The sequence below is a fragment of the Corvus moneduloides genome, chromosome 5 (genome assembly GCF_009650955.1).
Source record: "Corvus moneduloides isolate bCorMon1 chromosome 5, bCorMon1.pri, whole genome shotgun sequence".
Lineage (NCBI taxonomy): Eukaryota > Metazoa > Chordata > Aves > Passeriformes > Corvidae > Corvus > Corvus moneduloides.
The window spans coordinates 62,451,637-62,464,606 of record NC_045480.1 but is presented as its reverse complement, the minus strand read 5'-3'; the positions used below and the strand labels follow the sequence as shown (position 1 = coordinate 62,464,606).

The window sequence follows — 12,970 nt, the reverse complement described above, 5'->3', positions numbered from 1 at the left end:
GTATAACCTCTTTCTACCTGCACCCCTTCAGCAGGGCCCATCTGACTCTGTGTGGGGCAGGTGAGCGTGGCTTCTCTCCTCAGATGGCCTCCAGCATTCCCACACATGGCAATTCCTGCAGCCCTGGACTGTTGCTGTTGGATGAGCTGCTGTGGCCGCTCTGCACATTTGCAGATGCTGCATGATCAAGTACTGAATCCTGCTGTACCTTCCCATTTCTTCAGAAGATAAAATGTTGCAGCATAAAGTATAAATAACATTTATCCTATTTAAGATGTGACAGATCTCCTATGCTATGCTATTTTATTATATCTAAAATGAATTTGCAGATGATGATATATACTTTCTGCTGACCCTGAATGTTTTATCATTAAAATCCTAGCACCCTTATTACAATGCCTTCATAATATATTAATATGACTATCTCAGCTTCTAGAAAAATAAAATATAACCTCATGGTCTTTTATATGCTGTAATTTTTTCTTGGGTATTTAAAAAAATATTACAGCTATATCAGATTATTAACATTGAAAATGAGCCAGAGTCCCTAAAGTGCGATATAAAAATATCTGAAAGTCTGTCCTTTTGGAGATGTTTGGTTCTCAGATAATAACTTGCTTCCAGGTTTGTAGAGAAAGTTAAGAGGTCTTCCCGCTTGCTCCACAGCTGCTCTCATAAGCTGCAGCCCAGCAGGAGAGCATGCCCTGGGGTGACAGGCATTGCTGCAGCTGACAGAGAATTAGCGTCAGCCCAAGCAGTGATCTGACCTGTTAAGTTGCAGGACATGGTGTTTTGTTTGCAACTAAGCTCAGGTCCTTTGGTGAAATACCCTAAGGTGAGAACAAAAGCCAAATGATCTGTCATGTTCTTTAGTGGACTAAGTCTAGCATCTGCTTTTTGTTCTAATACATGGAATATTGCCAAAATACATTACTAATGAACCTGAGGGTTGTTTTTCTTGTACTTGTCTCTCGTAGCCCTTCAGATCCCCAGGTGCTGAACAGTGCTCTGTGGGCTGTGGTTCTTTGCTCAGCATAATTTCAGCCCTTTTCCCTCCTTCCAAAGCCCCACTGTTGCCCACTCACCTTTAGGGTTAACTGAACTGCAGGAGTTGATGTCTAGTCCAGTAAGCCATGACTGTGTTAGGATGGGCTGTGTGCCAGTGAAATGCAGACTGTGGACTGTCCTTGGACAACCTCCCCCTTGTTCTGAGCCTGCAGGACCTAAGGGGAAACTGCCTGGGTCCTTTCAGAGTTGCTCAGACACACTTGCAACTGTGGCAGGGTCTGCACCATTGTGTTGCCCTTTTCCCAATATTAGAGTTCCTTCTGTCACTAATATTGGCCATTTGGTGTGTGAGATCAAGCCCATGAAGCCTTGGAAGTTGCTTTTGTAGTATGGTAAGTTATGGAGAGCCCAAGCACAACTCACTTCTATTTACCCAGAACTGGCAGCTGGGAACAGCAGTTCTTGTCTCAGGAATCCTAGCCCAGCACCACACACTGATTTGCAGGGAGCCATGTCTGCCTAAAGAATCATGTCTAATCAAGAACCAAGGCAACGAGCACAAGCTCCAGCTGCTTGCAGAGCCCATGCTCCCTCGAGCAATGCCTCTGCTCAGAGCCTTGCACACCCAAGCTAACAGCACACAACATTTCATTCTGAAGCTGAACAAAAAGACCAGCACAGAAAGCTGTTTGTGTGCTTTGGTTCTCTGCAGACAACAGGACTCTCCAATTTCTGAGATTCAAAATTAATGAATACATATATAGAATTAGTGTCTGTAGTTTAAAAAACCCTCACTGAAGACTCAGGTCAAATTGTCTGTGTTAAGTATAGCAAATCAGTAAACAATAATTTCCTGTCACTTAAATTACAGGAGTTGTTCAATTGATCTTGGGAAAGTTAGAAATGTGCTGAGATAACAAGTATCCACTTGCAATCACAGAATCACAGAATTAATTAGGTTGGAAAAGACCTCTGAGATCATCAAGTCCAACCTTTGACCTTGTCAACCACACCGTGGCACTGAGTGACGTGTCCAGTCATTTTGTGAACACCTCCAGGGATGGTGATTGCACCACCTCCCTGGGCAGCCCGGTCCAATGTTAAACAACTCTTTCTGTTAAGAAATTCCTCCTGATGTCCAACTTGAACCTTTCCTGGTGCAGCCTGAAGCTATTTCCTCTTGTCCTGTTGCTTGTTGCCTGGAAGAAGAAACTGACCCCCATCTGGCCACAACCTCCTGTCAGGGAGTGATAAGGTCCCCCCTGAGCCTCCATTTCTCCAGACTGAACATCCCCAGCTCCCTCAGCTGCCACTCACAGGACTTGTACTCCCTCAGACCCTTCCCAGCTCCATTGCCCTTCTCTGGACACGCTCCAGCACCTCAATGTCTTTCTTGTCGTGAGGGGCCCAGAACTGGACACAGCACTCGAGATGTGGCCTCATCAGTGCTGAGTACAGAGGGACAATCACGGCCCTGGTCCTGCTGGCCACACTATTGCTGATCCAGGCCAGGATGCCATCGGCCTTCTTGGCCACCTGGGCATAGCTGGCTCATGTTCAACTGGCTGTAGACCAATTGTTACTACATGAAAAATCAAACACCTTATCTTGATTTTAAGAGCCCAGTTTGAAAACAGTTTTTCCAAACTCAGCTTTCACATATCCTGAGACCTCTCTTGCCATCTTAATTGGAAATTTATGGCACACTGGATCAACTGTTTGCTGCTACAGCCACACTCTGCAGGGAAGAGAAAACCAATATAACACTTGAACACCTTTTGAAGGTGTGGAAGATGAAGTAGAAGTTCCAGGAGATGGAATTCCTGGGTCTACTGTATACTGCAATATATTCTGAGGCATTGGAATTGCATGCTATCAGTCACTTCAGATTGATCCTGAGATCTAGTTCCACCAGAAATCTGTGGTTATCATTCTTATTTCTGCCGTGGAAAGAGAAGTCTTTAATTTCACTCTTGCATTTTGTTAGCCACCATGAAATATTCCATCAGGGCTGAAATGGTAAAAGCTGTTTCTTCATCTGTGCCTGTAAGCCACAAAAGCACTAGTTTTTCAATCCGAGTTCTATAACTCTTTGGAGATCCAGAAAGTTTGTAAAATTCTCTGCTTTTACTAATGCCACTACGCCAAATATTTGGATTCCAGGTTTATCCCATTGTGCCTTTATCAGTAGAAAAGTAGCTTCTGACCAGATGGTCTTAAATTTGTGCTTCTAAATATTACAGAACTTGTCAGGAAAAAAGGTCCTTCTGTCACTCGTCCATTTTACACAGAGAACAGTCAGTTACATGATAAATAAACTGTGTCACTGTCAAAACCAGTTGTCTTGGTTTTGAAAGACAGGTGTCTGCTAAGGAAGGCAGAAGCCACCCCTGAAGTGGCAGATGTAACCCCTTCCCCTCCGAGTTATTATAATTTTGAAATCAAGGGCCTTTAGGCAAAGATGTGGGAAATAAGAATAACAGTTCTTTACTATATATATATAACCAGTCAAACAAATAACAATAACTATGGCAGTAACAGCAAACAATCACAAACCCAGTCCCAGCCTTCTCGGCGGTCAGACCCTTTTCCCCTCGGGTGCAGTTCTGCTCGTGGCCAGCAGGGATCTCCTCCTTCACCTTACCTTTCCCTTCCCTTTACAGTATGGTCCCATTTCATCCCTTGCCTTTAAAGGAAATTGATTTTATTTTTTGGCTGCTGGGGAGGCAGGGGTTGGGGGCAGAACAACAGTGAGGAGAAGGAAAAGCTGAGTTTGTAGGGGAAACAGGACTGCTTTCGTGTCTTCCTTTTCTGTCTGCGCATATAAAATTTAGGCAACGAGTAAACCTTCCCCATCTGTGACTATGCAGAAGTAGGTTACACTGCCTAAAGCAAGTGAAATAACTCATTTGCCACTTTTACAGAACTCTCTGCTTTATTAGTTTTTTGCTGATAACTTTTCTTTCCAGGCATATAAAAGGTAGGTAATTGAAATCACAAAGGCAGCTTAATACCTGAGCTATCCTATCATCAGTTGGATGGATCTGAAACCAGATTAATACTGTGTTAGTTCTTTCAACTGGTGTTGGGGTTTTAGTTTAGTCCTAGTTTTTTTCCTGTTAAAGGAATTTTTTCCCATATGCATGTTGCTAGGGGACAAATGGCTGTACTTAAGGAAGACAAAAGAACTGCCCATGGGGGGTGGGGTGGGCCTGGCTACTCCTTTGTTTCACCTGGGTGTGGGGTCAGTTCGCTCTCTGAGTCGGAGAGAGAGAGAAGTCCGCTTGCTTCGGCTACTTTGCTTTCTGCTGGAAACAGAGCCGGGATCCCAAGGCCGCCCTCCCTGCCCCGCTGGAGGCCGGGCTGTGGCCGCCCTGCTCCGCTGTTGCTTCGAGCTTTCGCTGCGTTGTAGCCCTGCTCACCCTGCCTGCCTAGACCTCCGGGGGGGGTTCTCCGTTTGGATACATCTCGTCTGTCCTCCAGGATTTGTGCTCATCCCTGCTGCTCCAGCCTGCCGCTCCAGCCTGCTGTTCCCGAAGCTCCAGCCGGACACCGGGGCCAGCTGCCCAGGGGTTTGTGAAGCCTTTGTTCCATCCTTCCCCGGTATCCCAGGGCACCAGTGCCACGTGCTCCCCGAGCTCGCTCCGGAGCGCCCCCTGCAGCCGAGGGGGAACCATCGCACCTGCCCTGCTCACCGGGAGCTACCAGCGATCCCTGCTGGCTGCGAGCAGAACTGCACCCGAGGGGAAAGGGCCTGACAGCCGAGAGAGCCCTTATGCTGGGCAACTGCAGCTTCGTAATTCTGCTGTTTTTTAGATCCCAGTATACCAAATGCAAAGGGAAGGATGGAGAAGCACCTGACTTCAAATGTGTTTCACCTCACCTGCCACTCACAGAACCTGAAGACAGAATACCATGAAAAGTGTATTTGAGGATTGAGTTGACTTTCTTTTCAGCTGCTGCTTTTAATGTTTTACTGCCTGCTTTTAATGTTTGCAAAGCTTTTGGCTATAAAAGATGTATATGGCTGAGAGGTTTCTCTTGGTCTGTAGTCACTGCCACAAAGGACTTCCTCCAGGCTCCTTTGCCTTCCTTCCTTAGCTCCTCAGAGACCTCTGCTGCTGTCCCAGGCAGCAGACCAAGGGGAAGCAGCTTCAATTAAAGCTCCCCTTGTAGCAACAAAAACCATTGATCAGCCACGTCTGTCAGTGCCAACAACTTTTTGAAGCTGGCACTCTTTTAATGCCTGGCTTCCCTCTGTATTTAAGGTTCAGGTGTGCAGTGCAAAGAACCCCCCTGCAGAGTTATTTTCTTTATTTCATCCTATTGAAAAGAAAACCTGCTGCAGCTGACCAGCCCTGAAAACAGCTGTTCAGATCCATTTCAGGCAAGGCACGGGAGGTCGTATTCCTCCCCTCCAGTGAGCTGCTCCTGGCAGGTGCAGAGCATTGGAAACACTAGCTTGGAGACATCCAGGCTGGGATTAGAGGCCCTGGGTTGTCCTCAGCTGCATTGGTACTTATTCATGGCAGTCCCTTTAAGTAAACCAGAGTTATTTTGTATTTATACCTAGGTACTTACTGGGCTGTTGCATTGAAAGATACTAATCTTGCTTTCACCCCTGTAGGATATTGATTTTAGGAAAATACTCAATGCTTCATTTCTCAGGGATGCAACAAAACTTAATGGATCATATATTTAGGGATACACTACCATTAATTTCTAGCTTACATTCTCACTCTTTCACAACACCAAAATGTCAGTGGCTTTATGTTGGGGAGGATGAAAGTTTGGTAAGGTATGTAGGTTTGGCAGAAAGGTCTGTGAATGTAGAAGCTGGGGATGAGGTAGAAATGAAAGCAAGTTTTGATATAGAATAAAAGATGTTTTGCTGAAACAGTGATTGCTGAGTAACTGAGAAGGCAAAGGTTGGAGATGAGTTGGAAGGAGATTTTTAGGAGCAGGACAAAGGTATGTGATTACAAACAAAGACATGTTTTTCACCAAGTAAATAAGTCTCAAAAAGAGGATAAGTCAATAGAAAACATGTCTTTACCAAAAAGAAAGATATGGCAGGCAAACAAGAAATGTTGATGTAGCAAGAAGAAGAAAGGTCTAAGAATTTTCCACTGTAAGCTTAAATTGTAACTTACTCTTGTGATTGGATAATAATGACTATAATATGGTGATGGTAGTAGCTATGTTAGGCTATAGGCAAATGTAAAGGTATTGTGTATGGTGCTTATTGGTTGTTATGTGTTAAGATACTCTGCAAAGGAAAGTATATAATGCTTTGTAACTTGAACAGAAAGTGGCTTCAGGTGTGCCTACAGCTGGAGCTGGCAGCTGTAGGGCTGGCTCTGGATACCCACTCCCTGAAATGCTGTAACTTCGTCTATGCAAGAAACAGCTTTCAGGAGAGCCGCCTGAAGTCCAGACATCCTTCGTGAAACTTTCTCCTATAGCTTTAGCCTTTTCAATATAATTTCCTCTGAGAGCACACAAGGAAAAAAGAAGGCAAAAAATAAGCTTTTATCTAAATAACACCATCCACCTTTGAGCATGGAAGAAGAGTCATATAAAGCTCCTTCCACTTACCTTTTCTTTGAGCAGGCTAAAAGCCCCACTTATTCCTTGATGATTGACTTTTGTTTGTTTAGTGTGGCCCTTATTCCCTTCTTGTTCACACATTTAGCAAGCATGAAGGTTTGCTGTAGTTGACATCAGTGGAATTTTATCAGGAGAAAAGCAGACAAAAATGTAAGTACTACTGGCAGAAGAGGCAGCATCTGAAAGCAAAAATACGCATTTGCTGTTACTGAAATGAAAGAAATTAAACTGATACTTGTCTATTTGCAGCTATATTCCTTTGAAGCATTACAAAACCCCCTGAAAATCTAGATGTTAGAGACTGTATAATCACTTAGAAAGTTAATGTGCATAAACATACATAAAATGATTGTTTGCCTTTTTCCTGCACAGCCCTTTTACTCTATTACTGTATAAATCAGACCTACTTTATTATCACTTGCTTAGCTTTGTACTCTTTTTAAAGCATCTCAATGAATGAATACATATTTCTAGATCCTTACAGCCTTAAACCCCAAATTTATTATTGTATTTTCACAGCAAAAAAGGCCTTCCAGACATTTTTCTATGAAGCATATTACTGGAGACAGGACTGGGGGATTTAATGGCTCAAAATATGATTTCCAACCTGGGAGGTGTGTGACAAATCTGAGTGCAAAACGTCATGTCACAGAAGAGTAGAAAGTCTCCACAGGAGAACTGGAAGCTCCCCAGCCCTGTCCTGTTGTGGTGGCGACTGGCATAATGATGGACACAGTTCCCTGAAGATTGTAATATATTTTTTCTTGCTCCTGCTGGTACCCAAGAGCATATGGCCACAGTTGTATGGATGAGACAGCTACAAGTCATAGCCACGCAGAAACCAGGGGAAAAATCACCCTGATCATTGGAAGCGTATGGATCCAGTTGAGGCTTGAAAGCTGGACTACAGCATGCCCTGCTGGCAGTGCATCCCTGCGTGCCTCAGAAAGGGTGATCCTGCAACACAGGGATGGAAAATGATGTTTCTCCCATGCCAAATGAAGTGCTGGTTTAGAGAGAGCAGGACAAACCAGAAAGGGTGGTATGGGAGGTGCTGCCTCAGGATTATGCTCTGAATTTAGCAATCTCACAGGAGAAAAAACACAGACAGGTTAGAGAAATGTTGCAGGGCAGAGGAGAGACGTGCTTACCAATTTTTTCTTCTAATTGATCAGATAGATCTGTTAGATAGCAAAGCCCTGGTTGTCTGTGCTGGATGTTGTACACTCAGAGAGATGTTTTGCAGGCACACAGTGTCTCTTGTTGCAGCAATGCCTTTGGCTGTAGTCACATGTGGGACAGGTTCTGGATGCTCAGAAGGGGAAGAAGTATCACCTCCCTCCATGTAAGACAGACAGCCTGATAGGTTTTCCTTGCTGCTCTTACATCAGTCACAGCTTTCTCTGTTGGCCCCTATTTGCATTTTATTACTTACCCAAAAGCCCTGCATGTGCACATTCTGCCCTCAGGGACCACGGAGGTTATGAGCACGAGTGGTGCTGGGACGCAGGGAGCCCACCAGTGTCCAAAAGTGGTCAGTCCTACTTCCGAAAGGGGACTTCAGTGAGAATATGTGTCACAGTGGTCCTTGCCAATGGCGTGATGGCTCTGCCTGTAATGTAGATGTCTGTCTAATGGGCACTGAGCTAAGACCAACAAAATACTACTCATACAGGCCATTGAACAGCTTCTGATGTTAATGATTCTTGATTACCACTGGCCCAAGCTGCATCTGTATTTTATTAACACTGTGTACAGAGTGAGTAGAATTCCAGGTGGAGTACAAAGTACCTTTTCTCTTGTTTTGCCCATAATAGCAAAAGCTTAAGTTGTACTTGTAGCTGTTTTATGATTGACCTTAAACAGCGCATTTGCTATAGTGGAACATCGCAATTTCTAGGGAGTGGAAAGATCACACAGAACTGGTCGATGAGCTCTATGATGCAAATAAAAATAGTGCCATGAATGTTCAAATAAATATTTCTTTTCATTTTGTCTTTTCATTTTTATTGCTTCCCCAGGTCAGTTGAAATGAAATTGTCCTTCACAGGTCAAGCTATGGCTGCTTTACAGACAGCAAAAAAGACAGTGCTTTAGATCATTAGAGCCCTGGAGATGTTACAGCAATCCAAATGATTTGCATTTCTGAAGGAAAGGCTTTTATTTCTGAACTGTTCACCTCTTATTGATATAAAAATGTTCCTTTTTTTCCCTCATGAAAATGCCTGTCCTCAGAACTGAAAAAAAAGACATTCCTAACCTTGATGGGCCACCTCTCCATCAGCTCCCTGAGGAGCTGTCCACTGCACTTTCAGTGCAAGTGATGCTGATGGAGGAAATGAGCACTTTGGGCAGTGGAGCTGCACTGGGACTCAACGGATAAAGTGGAGGGAAAGGAGGTGGAAGACTCAGCCCTGGCTCAGGGGCCAGATAGGCCACTTCCTCTCACAGGGAGGGGGCTGCTCCTGCTCTGGCAGCTCCGGAGACCCGGACCTTTTTATGAACTGCCTGCTAGCAGGCAAAGCTGTGCAGCCTTGGCAGAGTTTGAGTCTGAAGTGGATGTTTAGATGAGACTCTCTCATGACCCCATCAGATGGGAGACATGATACCCCCACACCTTGACTCCCTCCTCCGCCACCCTTCAGCGGGGCTGACACAGTGCCACTTCGGGACGTGATGGGGACAGAGCAAATGCTCAAACTGTGAACAAGAACCGCAGATATCAGACTGGTGGCACTTGTAGGGGCTATGCCTCCACTGCATTTTCTTGCTTGAGTCATCTGTGTACCATGTTTTGCTTTCCTGCTTGGTTCCCTTTTGTCCAAGAGGGATCCCTGCCTCTGGGAAGAGGGTGGCTGAGGCTGGATGCTGCCTTTGAGAAGGCTTCCCTTCCCTGGGGTGTCTTTACATGGCTCTTATGTTCAGCCCTTGTGGTGGCTGTCACTGGTGCTGCCAAGAGAGGCCAGGGCCCTGCCTTGGGCAGTGCTGGCCCGTGAAGTTGAAGTCAGGCTCAGGAGACGAATGAGGATGCATGAAAATAGTATATGACAAAAGTTAATAGAAAAGAATGCCTCATTGCCCACAGAGAGGTTATTACATTTTTAAGGTATTTATGAACAAATAAAATGCATCTACAACTGGAGAAAGAGCTTACCCTGCACCTGCCATGTTCCCCTCCCCACCTTCCAGCAATCCTCTCACTTATTAGCATTTCAACACTTCTTTTATTTGAAGTACAAACTGTATTTTACTAATATTATTTCCATTCATGCTGTGGAAATGAAACTTATGACAGTGTTGATTTCTCAGATCTCCTCAGAGTCTTTGAAATTTGCATTAGATTATTCTAATCACTTAGCCTTGTTGTATATATTTACTCAAGTACTTTTGATGTTTAAACAGATCAGGCTGTGATGAGATGTGCAGGGGGAAATATATACCCCAAAGAAAAGGAATGCTCTTTTTTCTCAGAGCACATCTTCAACTAGAAGTTTTCAGATAAAACAGTGGGTCAGTGCCTTCAGGACCTGAGGGAATGACTGCAAGACTGGGAAGATGGAGGGATTGGCTCCGCCTTCAGCAGCAGGCAGCAGAGATGGAGTGGGGCTGGGTCCCTGCAAGTAAGAGAAAGGTGGTGAGGACTCGTCCTCTCGCATCCTTTATCACCAATGTAACCTGTGCTCCCGGCCATTTGGCAGAAGAGATTGTCCAGCCTGAATCCATGATGAATGAACCCATACCTACAGACACAAGGTTCTGGGGACTGAGCAGAAGGAGCAGCTGCCAAATCCCAGCTCCACTGAATTCAGTGGGAATAGTAAAATGTCCATTTTTAGGGACAGCAAAAAGCCTGGGACTGTGGTGCAGTTGTGGTAGCTCTGACCATGACATCCAGGCAAGTCCTGTAGGACCTGTGCTGCTGTGGGCAGAAGGCAGGGGATCTGGGGAGCATTGCAGACATATGTTCAAGTTAATTAATTTGTTTTCAGGGCTGGCTCTGTGAGATCCAGAATGAGAGGCAACAGAAGGAGCCTTTACACAGCAAATGTGACCAGGAAAAAGTGGTGGAGCAGGCCAGACAAAGGAGAAACAGATCCCTTGAGGGTTGAAGGAGATAATCTTTCTGGAAGATACAGGATATTGCCAGCTATCTCACATGAAGTTTAGCTTCACAAACAGTGGAGATCATATTTCTATTTGCAATCCTTAAAAGTATTGTAAAGGAAGAATATTCTGGATTATTATCTTAACTTTATTTACAATGAGATCCAGAGAAAATCATCCATTATAATCCCTGTATGGCCATTCAATGAAGAGTTGGACTTTATGATCCTTGTGGGTTCCTTCCAACTGAGAATATTCTGTGATTTTTTGATTCTGTGATTATCCAACATATTACCCTAAAGACTGTAAAACCCATGACAAACTGTTTCAACACAGTTTTGATTCTGTAAATTGAGATGGTGAAGTTTGTGTGTATGTACCCCCCCCCAAAAAAGAGGAGCCTGGTCCAAGAATATGCACTTCCATAAACACAATGAGAGATGAGAGCGGACTTTCTCACTCACACACTGAAATGGATCTATCCACTTAGACATGAAAATAACATGTTTTGAAAGAGTCTAACAGTTTGAATTGTCACCAATGAAGACAGCTTTCTCCAAAGGCAGAAAAGATCTTTTAGCTCTCCTAAGCTTGTAAACCATGTAGAGTCAAGTAAAAAAATACAGAACAAAATTTTAATACTCTGCTTTATGAGGATTCAGAGATCTAAAGAGGTTTTAAAGACAACATTTTCAACTTCATAACCATTTCACAAGCAAAAATTTCTAGAAGCAGTTCTCCCTCCCTTCCTAGGACTACCTAAAACAGGGCGGCCAAACCTGAGCTGGAAGAGGAACGAGCTCATTGCCAGTGCTGAATGGGCAGTCATAAACTTCCTACTTGTCCTCTGAGGATGCAGCAGAAGTGTTGGGGAAGATGAAACAGGAAAGCCTTATAAATATGATTGCCTGACAAAAGATTTTGGGAATATGAAAACTATAAGCGACATCGAAATGAAGGCCACCTTTGAGATACCAAGTCTTAGTTACTGAACAACTGGAAAACAATGGTATGGCCGACTGAAGGTAATCCCCTTTTGATTGAACAATACCCTCTGCTTGCAGGCAGGTCCAAGGGTCAGAGCAGACCCTACTAGCTCAGCAGAAGGGGTCCAAAGAGTAGTTTTTAGAAGTTAAGATGTAACACTCTATGGTAATAGAAGAACTCTTATAGGCTGTATGTAAATGCTATAGGATTTGTATCTTGTATTAGATTGGTTAGTGGAAATTAGAATATTCAGTACAGAAGATGATTTATTGTATTGTAACCAGGACTTCACAATCCACTCTACTTACTCCCTTACCCGCTTACTCTCTTACTTACCTCCTCTTCGCTCACTCTTACTCCACTCTTACCTACTTGCTCTTACTTTTACACTCTTGCTCTCTTGGGCCTGCTCCGAGCTGCGGCTGGCAGCTCTAAATGGTGCCCCTGTACCCACGCCCTTTGCAATAAACCGCATGTTCCAAGATCTGACTTCAGAGATCTCTCGTCTCCGTCCGTCCCGACTGTCCAACCCACCCAAGCTCCTACAAGAAGGAACACCTCAGGGCTTTAATTCTGGCTGATTTATTTTGTCCTTCTTCGTAACTCACAAGTTACATGCCTTGCTGCACTGGTAAAGAGATACTGTGGCCCATGTGAGACAGACAGGAGAGAGAGAGAGGCTAATGGCCATTTCTCACCTTAAGGAACAGGAATTTGTGAAGCAATCAGAAACACAATGAGATTCATAACTTTCCTCCCCCACAAAAGTATGTTAGCACACACAGCAATACTCACATGGGGGTTTTTAGTCCCAGAGGAAACCAATTTCAACAGGGCCATTTTGACTTACACCCCAAGTACTGCTTCAGCTCCTCTCCATCTGTAGAGGAAGAAATGCATTTTGGTGCCTATCCAACATTAGTAGAACCTCCCAAGATGGGCAGGCTCATAACATGCATTTGAGATCTAGTTCTATTTGAAGCAAATTCTTTAAACAAATATTTATGAATAGGAGTGAAAGATGTAATTAATGTGCTATGAAAATGGTGCTATGAAATGGCTTCTGAAGTTAGTTTTGCTCAAGTTGCACATTTCTAATGAGGGAACAGATAATGCCTATGCTAAGGAAGAGTGAACAGAATGGTTTGCTTGTGAAGTTTCCAAAAGCATTTTTACTTTTTCCTTAAATAACCTAGACTGATAGAAAAAACTCCTCTCTTCTCTTAAAAAGAAACATATCCAAAGTCCATATTTCAGCATG

The 12,970-nt window shown here is 44.1% G+C and overlaps 1 long non-coding RNA gene across 1 annotated transcript; it reads right to left on the bottom strand.

The window, feature by feature from the left end:
* Positions 1–2,554: 2,554 nt before the first annotated feature.
* On the bottom strand, positions 2,555–12,591 carry LOC116444384. The gene is made up of 3 exons (XR_004240295.1): positions 12,505–12,591; positions 6,607–6,797; positions 2,555–3,052 (listed from the first exon to the last, which is right to left on the bottom strand). It is a non-coding gene; the product is annotated as an uncharacterized LOC116444384 (long non-coding RNA).
* Between the last annotated feature and the right edge of the window lie 379 nt (positions 12,592–12,970).